This window comes from Delphinapterus leucas, chromosome 9 (genome assembly GCF_059928025.1).
Source record: "Delphinapterus leucas isolate spDelLeu-1000000601 "Yukka" chromosome 9, BTC_Dleu_Yukka2, whole genome shotgun sequence".
NCBI classification, from domain to species: Eukaryota; Metazoa; Chordata; class Mammalia; order Artiodactyla; family Monodontidae; genus Delphinapterus; species Delphinapterus leucas.
Genome location: NC_143137.1, coordinates 54278222 through 54299544, shown reverse-complemented (window position 1 = coordinate 54299544; position 21323 = coordinate 54278222). Strand labels below are relative to the sequence as shown.

Here is a 21323-nt window from a genome sequence, read left to right as displayed (position 1 = left end):
GTACCAGTTTGCCTTCTAGACAAGCTGTAAAGTTTGCTAATTCCACTTCACAGGACCTTTGCCTAGCCAAAAGTTCTTGATAGCCTCACCACTCACTCCTTTCTCTTCCAGTTTTCTTCTTCTTTCATGCAGTCATTGTTTTAGGTCTTACTGAAAATGAACTTTCATTGTAAGTAACCTGAAATTGTTGGTGAAAGAAAGCGGGATATAAAGAAATCAATAAATAGAAGAAAGATCATGGTTGGCATGGAAAGTTTTCTCTCTGTCTGTGCCTTTTTGCAATTTTTGAATCATTTTATAAAAGCTCACCAAGAGGTGGCTGATACGTAACTGATATAGAAAACAGCCGATTTGTACATATGCTTACACATATAGAAAAGAGAATAAATTGTGTTGGTGCAGTGAATCAGTTCTATTTCTGAGTGTAATTCAAGAAGGTGCTGATTAAAAGTGAAGCGTAAAAGACCTTTAATAGAGTTACAGCTGGGATAGTTAGGGAGTTTGGCTGGTTATTTTATAGAGCACGTCCCTTCCTATCAACTTCATGATACCCCCAAATTGGCTAGTGTTACTTTGCTAGCAATAGCTAAATTTATATTTCAAGAAAAAAGCTCTAAATAGTCTAGATCAACATTCACTTGGCATGGTGGGGGGGGCCTATATTCAGACCTTAAAAGCAAAGCATTCAAACAGATGAAAATAGTTAAAAGAAGTTTGAAAACAGAATGAATTAAGGCCAGCCTGGCCATACCAGATATCAGAATGTCTTATACGCCTACAATAAACAGCACAGTATTAGGACAAGAACGTACAAGCAGACAAATTGAAAATAATATCTCAAGGGGAAAAAAAAACCCTACTATATATATAAAGGTTAATATATGGAAAAAGAAGGTTGAATGGACAGGATTCCAAGCTTTCTGATCCTCAAAGCCATCCCCAACCCCAAACCATCTCTCAATATTAATAAGATCTACATTGTTGATAAGTCAGTATGGTTTCCCCACCACAGCCAAAAACACCACATAATGAGAATGAACTATACTCAATAAATGGGGCTCCCTAAAATTGACTATTGCCTCGGGGGGGTGGGGGGATGGGGGAGATGAACCTATTTAAATCTTCTACACCATATATCAAAATAAATCCCAGATGGACAGGGCTGGGCTCTACCTTCAGACTGGGGTGGCATGCCCCATCCCGGTGGGGAAGGACTGGTAAGAGAAGAGAAATGTCTGGGTTGGTTGCACAGCCAGATTGGGAGTGCAGGGAGGGGTCTCGGCCTGCCCCAGGAGGTCTGGAGCTGCCAGTGTGCAGGGTAGGAGTGGGTGGTGCTTCCTCAGGGGAGGCAAGCGTGTCACTGTGGTTTCTACCCACCATTTGTAAAACTGCTTAGACAAAATGTTTTGGAAAAAGATCCTTGCACAAACCATAATTATGCATTTTATGATATTTTCTTAGCCCTCTGAGAACCATCCCTTAAACAGCTAAATCTAAGGGTTTAAACGTGTTTTACCTTCCCATTTCCAAGTATAAATATGGAAGTAAATTAAGCTGCTGAGGTTAGTCAATAGTTCGTTTCTCTTCTCACCTTGAACATGCCTTCATCTGCAGAAATTCATCTTTCATATTCTTCTAGAGGAATTTGTGGCCCCACCTTTCCTAACTGATTGGTTTTCTCTAGCTATGACTAGGCTCTCTCTACACTGATATGATTTGTTCAGGCTGAAACTACTAATCCAAACTCTGACAATCCCACCAAGTGATCCCCAGCCACCTCCATTAGCCAGAGGTCTCCCTCGTGATCCTACCCCGGTGGACCCATCACCCATTAACACACGACTGTGATTCAAAGGCTGTATTTTTCTTCCTGCTACACAGATAACTATATTCTTAAAAATACTGTTCCATCTTTGGAAGCAGCCCTTTCATAAGACTCATCCAAAATTTCCTCACAATTTTATATCCCCCTTAATTACGAACAATAGGCCACCTCACTATGGAACTAGGGCCCAATACAGCCAACTTCGTTAAATGCCCAAATGTCAAAGAGTGTTTCCATAACTAAACATTTATCCCAATGCAATCAGAGTGATTGAACATTCTATAAAGGCAATAAGTGGCATGTATTTGGAGTAACAAACAAGCTGTTAATTCAGTTTATTAGATTCTTGGTATCTACATAAAAATAAGTCTTAACTTTGATATAAGTTTAGTGGATGCCAGAATACTTAAAAATACATGTTACAGTATTCCATCATTTTACTGGTGCAATCAGTAGTAACCATGAAAGAAAAGTAAGGATGTGTTACATAACAAATAAGGCCTGATATTTATAGTTTTGTGATTTATAAGAGATGGATTTGTGGTTATTCACATACAAATTATTCTCAGTGCAATGATGCATGTTGGAATGATTATCATACTGAAGTCAGAAGACTTCTGGAGAAAATCTTGTTAATAAGCACCATCTACTGTGTCTCTGGGCAATGAATTAATCAATTTTAAGAGTTTCTTCCAAATTCCATAGCTTCTAATATAACGAAATAAGCAATTTTCATAGCATCTATAAATAGGACAATAATTAATTGTTCTTTAAAAACTAACCCAGGCTTCAAAATATCATTTGTGTAGTAAAAATATACTGAGAAAACTTATGCAAAAATTTGTATGAATTATAACCCTAGAACTAACATTTTAAACTCTAGTAAAATATATGATTTCAACACTAAAAAGTCACCTTTCCACATAAAGCTCCACCTATTCTACTCCATTAATATCCAAGTTTTCTGTTCAATAGATGGATAAAAAAAAAGCTTATCAAAATATAAATATAAAATAGCTCAGAAGAAAGGAGCAATAACAGAAGTTCATAGAAAAAAAATTTTAATTCTGTGCACCTGACAAGGTTTGGTAGTTTATGTGAACATGATTTATTTTATTTTGTTTCCCTAATAAAAAGGGGAAGGGTGGTATTAGAAAAAATAAAACACATTGAGTGCTAAACAATAGTGATTATTATGATGGTAACGAAAAAGTAGAGAGCAAAAATATAAACTGTTTTATATTGTGGCAAAAAAACCAACAACATATAAAAAAAAACAAAAACAGATTCTCATTCATTTTTGAAAAATTCAAATTTGAATGTGACCACATCTGTGAAGTACAGTCTTCACTGATCCTTCCAGGATGAAGCCATCAACCCTCTTCTTTCTCCAATAATGGCTTCCCACAATGCTATCTAACACACTGAAGTCTATCCATGTGTTCGTTTCCTCTACTTACTGCTCCTCCGTGCTCCTGGAGCATCACTAGCACAGAGCCAGCCCTAGTGTCTGACGGGAGAAGGTCCCATCCCTTAGGCAGAGTGATATGATAAGAGTGTGAGAACCACTGTCTTGAAAGTGATGTGTCTGAAGGAACAAATTTAATAATTCCTTAAAAGGGAACCAGTTGAAAAGTTCCAGCTCCATAACTTGAACTAAAACCAGACTTCTGAATTTTTTATAACTCCTTAGAAGTAAATACACAATTTTCGTGTTATAAAAGGTCAACCAGAATTTAAACCATGGTAAGCTAAAATGTTTCTGACATCTTTGTTACAATAATTTCCCACTGACCTGTGTACTACATCTGTGTAAAAATAAAATGTATAAATAAACGCTTAGAGCAACATTATTCCTAATAGCCAAAAGGTGAAAACAACACAAATGTGCATCAACTGATGGATGGATAAACAAAATATGATATATCTAAACAATGAAATATTATTCAGCCATAAAAAGGAATAAAATACTGATGCCTGCTTCAACATGGAAGAATCTTGTAAATGTTAAGAAAAAGAGGCCAGAAATATATAAATGTGTCCAGAATAGGGAAATCCATACACAAAGAAAGTATATTAGTGATTGCTTAGGGTTGCAGGGTAGGGCAGGGAGAGCAAGAGAGGGGTGATAGGTAAATCATACAAGGCTTCTTTCTGAGGTGATGCAACATGCTAAGATTGACTAGGGTAGTGGTTGCACAACTCTGTGAATGTACTAAAAACCACTGAACTGTACACTTTAAACAGGTGACTTGTATGGTATGTGAATTATATCTCAATAAAGCTGTATATAGGATTTTCTATATTCTTATACTCTATATTCTATATGCCTATATTCTTCTCCCCCAGCTTCACTCAGATTTCACCTCTCCCAGTCACCTTTCTATACTAGGCCCAAGTAATTCCAAAAGTTGTACTTTCCTCCCACTTCACTTATTCCCCAAAATAAACTACATTCGACGGTGAGTATAACTGACAGGCTATTCTATTTCCTAAGCTCTGGCAAATGGTTCCTGGACACCAAAGGGAACAGAATAATTTGCAGCTAGCTTAAACACAGTTGCCTTTCTGTGTCATCCTCAGTTTTAGACAGCAAACTTTTAGTGAATGTACGTCATGTTATTTCATTTTTCTTTTGACATACTACTAGTAAATGTGCCAAAGGAACTTCCTGTTTGTTAGGCTTAGACCAAGTTTCATAACCACAATAGCGGCAAATTCACTAGAAACAATTCCATTGAGCAACAGGAAAGATATGAAAAAATAACCAGTGGTGTTAAATACCAATGTCTGCTGGAGGAGAGGGAGGGAAGAGCATTATCACCCTTCCTCCCAAGATTCCATCAGTTGCCCCCTATTCAGCCACCCCAAATAACATACAAAATAAGAAATTATGGGCTTGCTGTCCAAATGAAACTTCAAGACTTGTCATCTTGACTGCTACACAAACAGATTTCCTCTTCTTTTCTTTGTTTTTTTAACAACTTTATTGGAGTATAATTGCTTTACAATGGTGTGTTAGTTTCTGCTTTATAACAAAATGAATCAGCTATACATATACATATATCCCCATATCTCCTCCCTCTTGCATCTCCCTCCCACCCTCCCTATCCCACCCCTCTAGGTGGTAACAAAGCACCGAGCCGATCTCCCTGTGCTATACGGCTGCTTCCCACTAGCTATCTATTTTACATTTGGTAGTATATATAAGTCCATGCCACTCTCTCACAGATTTCCCCTTCTGAGCCTATTCTATATAAAGATTTTGAGTGCCCACTAGAAAGGAGCAAATATTAGCATCAACTTTTCTTAAGAAAAAAAAATTCTAACTTTATTTTGTCTACTTACATCTTAATAGTTTCATACTTACCTCTGATAATCTTATTCGAAGCTACAGCGAGTCTGTACGACCTTCTTATTACAGAAGTTGCAGAGGGGAGGAGACATGGCTCAGTAAAGAAGATCAAAAACATAATCTCCCGAGAGTTAGAAAAAAAGAATATGTAACTTCTAATAATTGCTTGATCTCAAATTCAGTATGCTGGAAATCCTGAACGCTGGAAATAGGTGTGCTGAGAATCTGCACAAGGACCACAGCTTCCCGCCTGATTTAACAGACACAGGGAGCACCATCTGGATGAAAGGTGGCAGCCATCCAGCCATTCCAGCGGAGTCTGGGTACCAAACTCAGAATGATGAAAACATCCAGCTGGCAATCTGCGAAACAAAAGGCTCATCCACATAAAAACCTCCCCTATTCTTTACTTTTTCCTCAAGAATTTTACTGCAAGCCCCACCAGCTTCTGTTCTTAAGGAAGTGATTCTTTCTTCAGAAGAAGCCTCAATAGGAGAAGATATGAAATAGAAGAAAGACTGCACTAAGAATAAAGAAACCAAGATTACAGTTCCTTCCCTGTTGTGTGACTTTGGATACATTCTATAGTCTATATGGGCTATAATTGTTTTTTCTGTGAAATGAATGAGTTGGACTGAATGATCTTAAGTCTACAGAGTTAGAACAACATAAAGCACAATACTACACTGGGCCTTTATCTCAAAAATACACTAAATAAACATAATTAGGTTCTGAAAACCTTAACGCCACTTCCCAAATTATGAATTTTCTAACTACCTGCTAGGTTAGTTCCCACCTTCTCTTCGTGGCTGTTAGAAAAGTGCCATGGTGTGGCCCATCTGACGGTCAGTTCCATACCACTGATAGAGTGTAACAACGTGTCCTTCTTCGACAGCAAAATGGAAATGACTTCTTTAAGCCACAGTGGAAAAATCGGTTTTGTTATCTGCAGAAAGACTTAGTGAATGTCAATTCATTTTTCAACCCCAAGTCAGTAATTATTTTTTGAAGGTTTTTCCAGTTCCCTAACCCCTCCCTAATAGTTGTGCTGTTTGCCTATTTTATTCAGATGTCTAATCTTGCATTTGCCATATATTTATTTATTTGTCTCTCTGTTTCCCTTCTAGGTTGTCAAGTCCACGAAGGCACAAAGCATCTCATATATCTTGTGTCTTCAGCTTCTATCATTCTATCTGCGTCAGAACCACAACTCTTTCAGCTGCGAATCTAGAAAGGAATATACATGTATCTCATGTATTTGAAAGGTCCAGAAATAGTCTAAACTTCAGGCAAAGCTGGATTCTGCTGTTCAATGGATAGTTAAGATCCAATCTCTCAGCTCACCTTTCCTCATGTTGGTTTTATAAACAGACAGACACCACTTTCTGGTGATAAGACATCAGAATTTCCAGGCTATACCAGTTAACTTTCCCACTAATTCCCCATATGTCTCTGACCCTTTTGGGGTCTGTATCCATCTCTGAACCAATCACAATGGCTCTAGAGATAAAATTCTCATTTGTCAAGTCAGTACAATTTGCCCACTCCTTGAGCTGGAGTATGTGTTGTAAGTTCAGCCTATAGACAGAGACTGTGGGAAGCGGACTCCACAAACCAAGTGCCATTTCCAAAAAAAACAGAAAGAGTAGGCAAGTAAGGCAAAAACACCAGATGTCTATTACAACTTGGTTGTTTGCTTAATTAAATGTAATCACATTTGTAATAAAGACTTTGTCCTCTCATATACTCTGATTATACTACTCCCTAGTACACAAACAGATTCTAATAAATTATGTCATGATTAGCTAAGGATGGAGGAGTTGGAATGGGGGATGGGGTCCACAAGTACATGCAGGCAGAGGGAAAGCAACTGTCTTTCTAGGTCACCCTGAAAGTTGAAACTAAAATTTTACTTTTAAAAGTGTGACCCCTTCCTTACATCATAGGTGGGCTTGAAATGTATCGAAGGCCTAACTAAATAAGAGCTAAAACTATAAAAATCTCAGAGAAAAACAGGCATAAATTTATATGACCTTGAATTAGACAATGGTTTCTTAGGTATAACACCAAAACCACAAGCAACAAAAAAATAGGTAAATTGGACTTGACCAAAATTTGAAATTTTTGCTATTCAAAGGACACCATCAAGAAAGTGAAAAGACAACTCGAAGAATGGGATTAAATACTTGCAGCTAATATATCTGAGAAGGGACTAGTATTCAGAATATATAAAGAACTCTTGCAATTCAATAATAAAAAGACAAACAACCCACTTAAAAGCTAGGGAAGGATTTGAATAGATATTTCTCCAAAGAAGAAATACAAATGGCCAATACCCAAATGAAAAGCTGCTTAATATTTGTCATTAGGGAAATATACAAAATCAAAACCACCATGAGATACCACTTTGCACCCACTAAGATGGCTAAAATCTAACAGACAGACAATAAATAACAGGTATTGGTGAGGATGTGGAGAAATTGGAACCCTCATAAGTTGCTGATGGTAATGTAAAATGTTGCCATCACTTTGAAAACAGTTTGGCAGTTCCTCAAAAAGTTATATATAGAGTTACCATATGACCCAGCAATTTCACCCTTAGGGATATACACAGAAGAAATGTAAACATATGTCAACACAAAAACTTGTACATGAATGTTCATAACGGCATGTCTCGTAACAATCAAAACATAGAAACATCCCAAGTGTCCACCAACTGGTGAATAGATAAACAAAATGTGACATATCCATACCATGGGACATTACTCAGCCATAGAAAAGAATAAAGCACCAATACATGCTACAATGTGAAGAAACTTTGAAAACATTAAGCTAAATGAAAGAAGCCTGTCATAAAAGACTACATAATGACCAGAATAGGCAAAATCTAGAGACAGGAATTAGATTAGTGGGGGGAGGAGAAAATGGGGAGTGACTGCTAATGAGTATGGGTTTCTCTGGGGGGTGATAAAAAGGTGCTGGAATTAGGGGTGATGGTTGCATAGGTTTTTGAATATCCTACAAACCACTGAATTGGCCATTAAAAGACTGAATTTTATGTTATGTGCATTATAGCTCAATATTTTTCAAAGTTTGAATATGGACTGGGTAATAGACATTACCAAGAAATTATTATAATTTTGATAAGTGCAACAATATTATTGCAGTAATGTAAGGCAATGCCCCCTTTTGTGAAGATGCACACTGAAACAGTGTAAGAGTGAAATGATATGATGTCTTGGATATGCTTTAGAACAGTTCAGCAAAAAGGAGGGTAGACAATAAAGAAAAGAATGAAGCAAAATTTTAATAACTGTTGAATCTGGGTAATAAGTATATGAGAGTTTAACATACCCTCCTCTCTACTTTTGTGTGTGTGTGAAATTTTTCAAATAAAAAATTATTAGATGAGATTGTGATACAAATTTGCATTTCTTGTGGGTGGACTCTGTTACAATTAGGCAAGCCATGACTTTAAAGGACCTGCACTAATAATGGTGTAAATATTGAAATACTGAAACCAAGTTGGGATATCCATTCAGAGAAATGGACAATAATTCCATTACTTTGAAGACATTCTTTCCTAAGATATTTCCTCTTATTAAGTAAAACCATGTTGTAAGGCAAGATTTTCCCCAAACTACCTTCCCAAATCAGACTTTCCTCAAGACTTTAACAGATGTTCTCAAACAAAAGTGTTCCATTGTCAAATAAGTTTGAGAAACATTGAATCAAACAAAGCTAATGCATTTGCTACATTCCGAGTTGTTAATATGCTCACATGCACTGTGAGTCATCCCAAAGGAGCTATAATATGCCTCATTTGGGAAACTCCTGTAAATCCATTTATTTATACAGCACATCTATTAAGCTTATGAAATACTTATGTTGCAACCCTGGCAGAGAGACAGAATCACTTCTAGTGCCTGATATAAATACAATTTTCTCTGTTTTTTTAAGATCCACTTGAACCAGAGTTTATGAAATGCTAGTTTAGAGATAAGAAAGTTTTTGCTTAAGAAAAGGTATTTGAGCTGAGTCTGGAAATCAGAGAAGCTAATCAGGCAACATTATATTCAAGACAAAGGGAATAACAAGTATAGGGATGCAAAAGCAAGAAGCATTTGGGAACTGAGAGTAGCCCCCTATTACTGGGAAACAGGAATATACGAGGGCAAGAGGGCTGGCAGAAGATGAGGTTGAAGGGGCAGGCAGGGGCCAAGCTGGGAGGGACTTTGCTAGGCTACTGAGTTTAATGTGTGAGCAGTGGAAAGCCACTGAATGACTAAACAGAGGAGTGATGTGGTAAAACATGCAATTCCTTTCAGTGTCCCCAAATGTAGATGCACCCACCCTGAAGCATGATGATTTGCTCTGGATAAGTCACGTATCTGTATTAAAACTGATATGCCAAATGAAGTAATTCCCCAGTCCACATTGACAATTATTCAAACTACAGCCTAGGCACGATTCACTTATGCAATACTACTACTGTTCCAACTCATCCTACTATTGGCTGCAAATGCAAACATTTTTTAATGTGTGATTCTCCTGTATTGCACACATGGAAAATACGTCTCCAAAAATCTCTCTTTTTTTTCTCTGATGCTTGGATTTCTAGAAAAAAGAGAAAGCTTCAAGGATATGCTGCAACTTGAAAGAATTTCCCCTCATTACTTAAAAGCTACACTGCAATCATTTCCCGAGTTGCACTTTCAATTATCGACCCAGACTGCAGCTGAGGTTAAAAACTGTCCCCTTACTGCGTGGCTGGGGAATTGTTTTCTAACTGGTTTGTTTGCCATCCTTTGTGCTCTTAAAAATCATCATCATCATCACCACCATCATCAAATAAAAGTATTTAAAGATCTAGTGATTTAACATAAAGTCTGGATTTCGAGAGTTCCCTGATATTTTTATAGACCTGACAACACTGAGCTTGGATCTGTGTAGGATACAATCAGCTAGAGATGAACATAACAGCACCCCCTTAGATGAGCCTTCCAAATACACCAAGCACCCACCCACCCTGCACTTGGCACATTCACATTCATGCAGTACGGATTGTGCTGCCTGGTTTCATTTTTATTACATAGGTTTATGCTGACTTACATTTCATGCAAAAAAATTTAAGCGGTTTATCAAATTAAATACATAACATAGGATCATTAACAATAAAAACAATACCCACCAATTAAATGGAACAAGCAAATAGATTTTCCAGGCATCGGGTGAATGTAATTAGGTAAAATGCAGTAAGTAATTACTGCAGTTGAATCCTGACTTCGCCTAAGTAAAGTATTTTTTTAACATCTTTATTGGAGTATAATTGCTTTTCAATGCTGTGTTAGTTTCTGCTTTATAACAAAGTGAATCAGATATACATATACATATATCCCCATATCTCCTCCCTCTTGCATCTCCCTCCCACCCTCCCTATCCCACCCTTCTAGGTGGTCACAAAGCACCAAGCTGATCTCCCTGTGCTATGTGGCTGCTTCCCACTAGCTATCTATTTTACGTTTCATAGTGTATTTATGTCCATGCCACTTTCCCCCTTTGTCCCAGCTTACCCTTCCCCCGCCCCATGCCCTCAAGTCCATTCTCTACATCTGCGTCTTTATTCCAGTCCTGTCCCTAGGTTCTTCAGAACCTTTTTTTTTTTTAGATTCCATATATGTGTGTTACCATACAGTATTTGTTTTCCTCTTTCTGACTTCCTTCACTCTGTATGACAGTCTCTAGGTCCATCCACCTCAGTACAAATAACTCGATTTCACTTCTTTTTATGGCTGAGTAATATTCCATTGCATGTATTTTCCACATCTTCTTTATCCATTCATCTGTCGATGGACACTTAGGTTGCTTCCATGTCCTGGCTATTGTAAATAGAGCTGCAATGAACACTGTGGTACATGACTCTCTGAATTATGGTTTTCTCAGGGTATATGCCCAGTAATGGGATTGCTGGGTCATATGGTAGTTCTATTTGTAGTTTTTTAAGGAACCTCCATACTGTTCTCCATAGTGGCTGTAACAGTTTACATTCCCACCAACAGTACAAGAGGGTTCTCTTTTCTCCACACCCTCTCTAGCATTTACTGTTTGTAGAAGTTTTGATGATGGCCATTCTGACTGGTGTGAGGTGATACCTCACTGTAGTTTTGATTTGCATTTCTCTAATGATTAGTGATGTTGAGCATTCTTTCATGTGTTTGTTGGCAATCTGTATATCTTCTTTGGAGAAATGTCTATTTAGCTCTTCTGCCCATTTTTGGATGGGGTTGTTTGTTGTTTTGATATTGAGCTGCATGACCTGCTTCTAAATTTTGGAGATTAATCCTTTGTCAGTTGCTTCATTTGCAAATATTTTCTCCCATTCTGAGGGTTGCCTTTTCCTCTTGTTTATGGTTTCCTTTGCTGTGCAAAAGCTTTTAAATTTCATATGGTTCCATTGTTTATTTTTGTTTTTATTTCCATTTCTCTACGAAGTGGGTCAAAAAGGATCTTGCTGTGATTTATGTCATAGAGTGTTCTGCCTATGTTTTCCTCTAAGAGTTTTAGAGTGTCTGGCCTTACATTTAGGTCTTTAATCCATTTTGAGTTTATTTTTGTGTATGGTGTTAGGGAGTGTTCTAATTTCATTCTTTTACATGTAACTGTACAGTTTTCCCAGCACCACTGATTGAAGAGGCTGTCTTTTCTCCACTGTAGATTATTGACTCCTTTATCAAAGATAAGATGACCATATGTGAGTGGGTTTATCTCTGGGCTTTCCATCCTATTCCATTGATCTATATTTCTGTTTTTGTGCCAGTACCATACTGTCTTGATTACTGTAGCTTTGTAGTATAGTCTGAAGTCTGGGAGCCTGATTCCTCCAGCTCTATTTTTCTTTCTCAAGATTGCTTTGGCTATTCGAGGTCTTTTGTGTTTCCATACAAATTGTGAAATTTTTTGTTCTAGTTCTGTGAAAAATGCCATTGTTGGTTTGATAGGGATTGCATTGAATCTGTAGATTGCTTTGGGTAGTAGAGTCATTTTCACAATGTTGATCCTTCCAATCCAAGAACATGGTATATCTCTCCATCTGTTTGTATCATCTTTAATTTCTTTCATCAGTGTCTTATAGTTTTCTGCATACAGGTCTTTTGTCTCCTTAGGTAGGTTTATTCCTAGGTATTTTATTCTTCTTGTCGCAATGATAAATGGGAGTGTTTCCTTAATTTCACTTTCAGATTTTTCATCATTAGTGTATAGGAATGCAAGAGATTTCTGTGCATTAATTTTGTATCCTGCTACTTTACCAAATTCATTGATTAGCTCTAGTAGTTTTCTGGTAGCATGTATAGGATTCTCTATGTATAGTATCATGTCATCTGCAAACAGTGACAGCTTTACTTCTTTTCTGATTTGGATTCCTTTTATTTCTTTTGCTTCTCTGAGTGCTGTGGCTAAAACTTCCAAAACTGTGTTGAATAATTGTGGTGAGAGTGGACAACCTTGTCTTGTTCCTGATCTTAGTGCCTAAGTAAAATATGATTTCAGATTCTTTTTCCTCAAGTAAAAGATTTTAGGATTCCAAGATAGGGCTGAGCTGATCATCAACTGAGATTTACCAGAATTTTCCCCCAAGACTAGAGTTCCTTCAACTAGCTTTAATCTTCAGATCTTTACAATTTCTCTCAAGCACAGGGCAGACTCCATATTTCTTTGATCTTGCCATGGGTTACCAATCTGAACCATGTAGGTAATGTCTAATAAAAGATAAAGGCCATAAATCATTTATGATTGGTAAACTTTATCAAATGTGTTAAGTTCTGTTGGCTCTTCCTTTAGCTAACTCAGTCTTAATAGTCAATCCTCCTAACTGCTTTCAAAAAAGTGAAAGAAAACATTTTACACTGGATGTGTATATAGCTTTCATAATATCATCAAGCTGTGAAGAAACAGGGGAACCTGGAGAAATTATTTGCTCATGCTTTTTTGCCTTCAGGAGGGTGACTGTCTGTGATAATTCAGCATTATAATTATCAGATAAATCTAGCACAGAGTAAAGGCATCCAAAATTTCATCTAAATGTGGAGTTGGGGACTTCCCTGGTGGTGCAGTGGTTGAGAATCTGCCTGCCAACGCAGGGGACACGGGTTTAAGCCCTGGTGTGGGAAGATCCCATATGCCATGGAGCAACTAAGCCCATGCGCCACAACTATTGAGCCTGCGCTCTAGAGCCCACAAGCCACAACTACTGCAGCACGCATGCCTACAGCCCAACCTCTGCAACGAGAAGCCACTGCAATGAGAAGCCTGCACACCACAACGAAGAGTAACCCCCATTCGCCGCAACTAGAGAAAGCCCATACGCAGCAACGAAGACCCAACAATGAAGACCCAATGAAGCCATAAATAAATAAATGAATAAATTTATTAAATGTGGGGTTGTCCATTTTCTGATGGAAACAGAAGAGTCACCTGGTCTCTCCCTGTGGTCTTGTGTTTTACAGAAAGATGCTTTTTCCTTTCCCTTGATTTGCTTCACAGTGAAGCTCAAACACTCTGCTTCAAGGGGTTAAATTTGTTGTAGATGTCAGATGGCCACACGATAATGTCTAAAACCCTTCGGGTTCTGTGCCACATAAAGTTTAGAGATAATTTATTACAGTCCTTGCAAAAGTAAACAATCACGGAGGGGAAATGTATTCGTCTTGACCTATTTTCACAGTCCATCACATCTTGAACGCTTTTTAAAAGTATTCATTAGTTTCAGTAGTAGTACAATTTAGCAACTTCTGCTGACTTTAACCCTTCCTTACCCATTACTTCATTTGAAAGCTACTTTTTTTCCTACTTTCCGCTAGATTGTAAACTCCTCAAGGGCTAAAACCAAGTTTGTGTCATTCGTTATTATATTCCCAGAATCCAGCATAGCACCTGCCATAGAATGCATAATAAATACTGAAGGAATGAATGTTCCTTAAATACTATTAACAATATAATTTTAAGCAACATTCAGAGAAAAAGATGCATTTAGAAAATTTTTAAGCAAAATATGAGAAATAAAATGTAAAAATTTATTACAAAAAATATTTAGAAAATACTATATTTAAAAGCACTCCAGATTGAGAATGTAAATACTTTCTCCACTGGCTTCAGACTCTGTAACTGTAAAAACTCAACAGTTTTTAGAAAGCAATTTCTATTCTGCAGAGAAAAGGTTCTATAAAGTGCAAGCATTACCAAGGAGCTCCTGAACCATGAAAATGACGGAAATTTGGTTTTGTTTTATTAAAGGTGACTAAAGGTTGCAATGAATTTTTAGAGAGACTTTCTGAATAGAAGGCTATGGCCAAAAATCTTACACAGAAATTTTTCTAGTAACAAGTCAGTGACTGAGAATATCTCTAGTTTCTTACACTAGAACAACAGAGACAAAGAAACAACGGCTTCTCAGAGATCAGAAGCAGAAAGCACTAACATAGAGGTACTAAGATTAAAAATAGTGACTGAGAGAAAGAAAGCTGAAGAGGGCAGGTTCTCAATATGCTGGCAGTAGAAGACCCACTCCCTGCTTACTTTGATGAACTTTTCCATCAACATCAACAGTTCCTTCCTGAGCAACTATTACACACTCAGTACCAAGGTGAGTGTGATCCAAAATAAGCACAAATCTTTTTTTTTGGCTGTGTTGGGTCTTCATTGTGGTGCACGGGCTTCTCATTATGGTGGCTTCTCTTGTTGCTGAGCTCAGGCTCTAGGCTTGCAGGCTTCAGTAGTTGTGGCATGCAGGCTCAGTAGTTGTGGCACACGGGCTTAGTTGCTCTGCAGCATGTGGGATCTTCCCGGACCAGGGATCGAACCCATGTCCCTGCACTGGAAAACAGATTCGTAACCACTGCACCCCCAGGGAAGTCCCCAAAATAAGAACAAATCTTAATGCTCTTTCTCAGAGAGAGAAAGTGGATACATGACAAACTTTTTAAATAATTCAAGACAATATACATGAAGTGAAAGAAAGTGAGGCAGGTGTGTTATAGTTTATATGAAGAGAGATTTATGAAAGTTGGAGAGTAATGGGGAAAGGGGGACATCATAGAAGAAACAGAACTCCACCTGAGTGTATGTGTGTGTGTGTGTAGACATTCCACTCAGTGCAAAGGGAACAAAAAGCACCTGCCACCTGTGTGCTAAGGCTGGTTTCACATCCACTTCCTCTAACCTTCACAACCTCATGAGCATATATCCCCTTAGCAGATGAACAAACTGAACAGGTGGCATGAGATGAATCAGTTTGCATGGCTAGAAAGTCAAGGAGCTCAGACTGAAATCTACAGTTATCCGGTGCCAAGGTCTCTCCCCTCCTCAACCTCCTAATACAAACAAAGTCTCAAGATGACTGTTTAAGCTTCTCTACAGATACTTCCTCTCTTACAAATGGGTTTTAAAAAATTAAAAGGGGAGCTTCCCTGGTGGCGCAGTGGTTGAGAGTCCGCCTGCCGATGCAGGGGACACGGGTTCGTGCCCCGGTCTGGGAAGATCCCACATGCCGCCGAGCGGCTGGGCCCATGAGCCATGGCCGCTGAGCCTGCGCGTCTGGAGCCTGTGCTCCGCAATGGGAGAGGCCACAACAGTGAGGGGCCCGCTTACCGCAAAAAAAAAATAAATAAATAAATAAAAAGGAAACTTTCAACACATAATCCTATCAGCTCATGATGGCATAGCACCTACTCTATGCCAAACGTTGTAGTAAGTACTTTACAAGTATTCACACACAGCATCCTTGCATCTGAATGAGGATGGAAATATGATTTTTCAGATTAGAAAAGTGAAGCACAAAGAGGTTAACTAACCACCCGAGGTCACTCTTCTATTAAGTGACAGGGCCTTTCATAAGCATACTCCACACCATTCCCATAAAGTGTTCAAATGAGAATCACCTCAATTGCACATTGGGGTTCCATAAATAACCCCTGGCAGGTCTCTGGCTTCTCCAAGGGCATCTGACCCAGGAGAGAAATGAGCAGGACTTGCGTCTCCCTGGCACAGCATGGCCTGAGTGCTGGTTGAGATTCCACCACCCATCAGTTCTGTCACTTTTGCACAGTTATTTAGCTTCTCAAGGTCTCAGCTTTGACACCTGTAAAATGAGGAGCTTGTGATAAATGATACCAGAATTCCTTCCAGTTCTAAACTTGTCTGTGGTTTAAATCAACCAGACTTTGCTTTATACCAACACTCCTAACTACCAAACATGTGAAACAGAAAAAAGAAGGAAGGAAGGAAGGAAGGAAGGAAGGGAGGGAGGAATCAGGGCATAAACGGTGACCTAACTAGTGGACGAGTAAAGACAAATTCATAATAACCTATATGAACAAAATGTATCATCCTGGTTCCAATCACCCCAAAGTTAATAGAGTTATTTTTCTAATCTCTCTAAGTTAGAATCACAAACTTAAAGTATTCCTCAAAGTACCTAGAAAATTGGTTAAAATAAGGAGAACACAAACTTTTTGTCCCGAGTGAAGTGACCTCATGGAGATAAGTGCCAACATTTCTTACTCCTTTGTGGAAATACAATTTTGTTTTTCTTTCCTGGAAGTGTTCTAAGACTCTTACCAGACACAGCTCTAGCAGATAGCATATTTAATCCTTGTGCAATGCAGGAGAGTGCTTTGCAGACTCCTAGGGCAGCTGTTGCAGCTGCTCGAGACCCCGCCTGGAGCAGCTGGAGGCAGGGCTGGCCTTGTATGAGAAACAGCAGCCTCTTACACAACCATCAATACATTTATAACCTCGCAGACCTTCGAGAAGGATCGATCCCAGCAACAACGGCTGTAGGAACACAAATCAGGCTTACAAGTGAAGAATGCTTAGTGAAGTCCTGGCACACAAGGGTTAGAATTCCTTTAAACCAGTCACCAGATGACTTACAGTGATAAGACATGTCATAATAACCTGGGTGATAACAGTGAGAGTTTGGGTTAATGCCAAACCAGACGTGGAAGGCACGTGGGTTATCTGAGTATTTGGAGTTTAAGACCTTGTCCAGTTAAAGGTCCAATTTCATCCATAAGACCAGGACACATTCCAAAGAACTTGTAACAACAGGTTCTAAGAACAAAACTAAGAGTCAAATTCAGCACTAGGTCTGTCTTTAGCAGCTGTGCAGCCTATGTTCTGCACAATTTCAGGGAGTGCACTATACATAAACTATCTAATAAATATTGTCCCCTGGAGTTGTGTACTGCAGTGGTCCCGCTCAGCACACTTCTAAAATAGCAACAAAGCCAGAAAAAGAGCAGCAGCAGCCAAGAGCACCTTTGGCCAACAGAAATTTTGCAAAATACATCGGTTCTTAATTTCACCTTAAGAAGACCTCAACAGGCAAATCTTGGCCTCTCGAGTTTTCACAGGATTCCGGTAGCAGACACAGAATTCAATTTATCTGTGTCTCAACATTCTATCATGAAAGGTTTCAGAATCCTTGGAAAATGACTCAATGACCAATGTATGTCCCGTCTCTAGGTGCCAAGTGGTATGGCTGAGGGCACCTCAGGCAGTGGCTTCACTCCATGGTTTTGCCAGTTTCCACTTCCTTAGACTCAGGAGCCACTGTTTTGCAGCTGGGCTGTAAAACAACATTCAAGAAACATGAGCATCGCCTCCTAATTGGTACATTCACCAGAGACATAAGGGTAAAAGTTAGTGTGCATTTCCCCAGTGGGCCAAATAGTCCAATTTCAGTAAATCAATCCAACTAGGAGAAGGTCATCAGAACTTATGGAAAAGTCTAAACCACAGAACATGTTATAAGAAAAGTTATTACTTTTATGTTGTCTGAAGGGATTCAAACTAGGTTTTTGAAAGTCCACTGAATTAATTATAATTGTTAAATTGCAAACTAGAAAGAAAATATGCACCTGTCTGTATTGTATTGAAGATGTATATACATTATATATCAATATGTGTTATGTTACCTGCTAGTCTGAAAGATCTCTGACACCAGAAATTCTCTTATATCTCCCCACTGCACTTAGCACAGTGCTAGGAACACACTATAATAGTCAATACTTAATGAGTGTTTATCAGGCACGAAACTTGGATCTAAGCATTTTACGTTCAATCCTCACAGAAATGCTACAAGGTAAGCAAAACTGTTGTTCCCACCTTACAGAACAAGAAACTGAGCCTCAGAGAGGTTAAGTAATTTGCCCAAGCCACAGAGCTAGACAATAGTAGAGCCATATTTGAATCCAGGGAGTCTGATGCTAGAATCTATGCTCTTAGTCATCACACTATTCTTTCTCAACATTCTACATACTCAATAAATGTTGCTGGAATGCTTATGTATGGGTCCTTCATTACAGAAGTACTTTAAACCATTATCTTCTCCTAAATAGGTTAAACATTCACTTTATGTCATTGATGCTATTAATTTCTTGGAAAATCCTATCTAAAGTCCAATCCTTACCCAATATTTCACAAAAATTTCCTAATTAGTGGAGGGCAAACTAATGAGGTTGTGCTTTTACTGTAAAGAGTCAATTCAGTGTTCCTTCTGGTAAAAAAAAAAAAAAATGTACCATTTTGGTGAGTGATGTTGATAATGAGGGAGGCTATGTGTGGATGGGGGCAGGGGTAGTGGTTTGCGGGGAATCTCTGTAGCTTCCTCTCAATTTTATTGTAAATCTAAAACTGCTCTAAAAAGAGTCAATCCAAAAGATTTACAAACACACACTGTTCCCAGCTCCAGGATTCCATCCCCTCCAAGGACCCCAGACTGCTGAGCTCTTTCTGAACTACTGAAACTTTCCCACAGCCCTCTGTAACATTTGTGGAGCCTTTCTTCATTTCTGCTTTATATCATTATTTGCATAAGCTCCTTGAAGACAAGAACAACATATACAGGGACTTCCCTGGCGGTCCAGTTGTTAAGACTGCGAGCTTCCATTGCAGGTGGCACAGGTCCGATCCCTGGTCGGGGAACTAAAATCTCACATGCCACAAGGTGCAGCCAAAAAAAAAAAAAAAAAGAACAACAACAACATATACACTTTTATGGTCTCCTTAACACCTAGCATACCAAAATATATAGTAGAAAATATTTGGATGAAACAGGGGAAATCGAAGCAATATCACAAGTGTGAAGGTTCTTATCACAGGACTTTTTTTTTTAACCAACTGTACTGTAATGCAGGGCAATATTCTTGCAGGCCAAAGTACTTCATAACCTTATTTTAGTAAGGTTACTTCTGGCAACATTCACAGAGTTAAACTACATGTATTTTTACAGAGTAGTTTCAGACTTCTGTCATCCCAGCAAGAAATGTCTATTTACTGAACCAAAAAAAGCTATGTTGCTTTACAATTCTGCTGTTTCTTGCAGACAGATCAGCAGGGAGACATGCAGTCCAACCCTTTAGGGTCTGAACATAATAATGCCTAGGAAATGCCATAAACTAACAGAGATTATCCCCAGCTATTGTTAATACTCAAAAGTGCAGAATCTTATTTCAACTGGTGTTCTACCAACAATCTGTAGACCCCAGTTGTCCATATTACATTAGGACCACACTTATATAATACCAACATATATATATATATGTATATATACACACACACACACACACATATATATTTTCAAATGTTAAAAAAGACATAAGAAGGAAGACTGTCATGCATTTTTAAAAACCTCAAATGTATGTGCAGAAATCTGAAAATAAGTATTAATTATTTTTATAAATGTTTTACCTGGCACTAAAGGAGAATACAAGATACACTATTATTGTTGTCTTGAATCTAAGTCCACTGTAACCCTAACTCACTAGTGGATAGAAACCACAAGAAACAATAAAGAATCAAACACATTTATAAAAAAGGAACCACCCCTACCTCAGAAATGCTAAACACAGTTACCATATGACCCAGCAATTCCACTCTTAGGTATCCACCCAAGCAAAATGAAACCATATATCCCCACAAAAACTTGTACATGAACGCTTATAGCAGCATTATTCATAACTAAAAAGTGGTAACAACCGAATTCTCTACCAACTGATGAATGAATAAACAAAAGACATCATATCCATATAATAGAATATTATTCGACCATAAAAAGGAACTAAGTACTGGTACTGACATACTTCAACAGGATGAACCTTGAAAACATGTTAAATGAAAGAAGCCAGTCACAAAGACCATATAGTGTATGATTCCATTTATGTGAACTCTCTAGAATAGGGATATCTATAGAGATAGAAAGTAGATCCCTGGTTGCGAGGGGCTGGAGGGAGGGGAAGATGGGCAGCTTCTGCTAATAGGTACAGGGTTTCATCTTAGGGTGATGAAAATATTACAAAACTTCAATCCAATCATAAGAAAACAGCATACAAACCCAAATCAAGAGACTTCTACAAAATAACTGATGCTACAGTTTGAACCAAAATTAGATCCTGTGACAAAACAGAAAGAGCATGCCTGGTGCACTAGCTCTATGACTTCTGCCAATACTTATGCTCCCTGGGCCTTGCTTTCCTCACAGTAAAACAGGAGCTCACAGGGTTGTTATAAGTTGTGAAAAGTAAATACCCAGTGACATCTCCAGCACAAAGTAAACAGATGCTCAATAAATTTTTATTTCTGTTGTTGTTGTTAAGTATGCCAGGACGTTAAGATAAGTTAGAGACGAGCCTTTAGCAACCAAATGACTCACTTGAGCTGTGCTGTCCAATACAGTAGCCACTAGCCACATGCGGTTATTTACATCTAAGTTAATTAAAATAAAAAATTCAGTTCCTCAGTTCCAGGAGCCACTTTTCACGTGCTTAATAGTCACAAAAGTCTAGTAAGTACAGTAACAGCACAGATCCATAAAAATATCAAAAGATGAATTTCTGTAGATCTACAACATGATTATCATCACTGCAGTAGAGACCTGAAGACACTCCAATGAACACACATTAAACCTAAAAATAAATAAATAAACAAACTTTACATCCAGCTTTAAACTTTCACATTTAGCCTAAAACACTGTAAGCATCAACTACAAAAAGTTCTCTCAAGACAATTATAAGATGGAGGGAAAATTAAGTTAAGGAATGTTCACAGAAAATATTTGCAAAATATATTTCAAACTAGAAGAAATAA

The 21323-nt window shown here is 38.2% G+C and overlaps 1 protein-coding gene across 2 annotated transcripts in view; it reads right to left on the bottom strand.

The window, feature by feature from the left end:
* Window positions 1-21323, bottom strand: part of CDK14 (cyclin dependent kinase 14) — a 582146-nt gene that overhangs the window by 510191 nt on the left and 50632 nt on the right. The gene's annotated exons all lie outside the window — the stretch shown is intronic.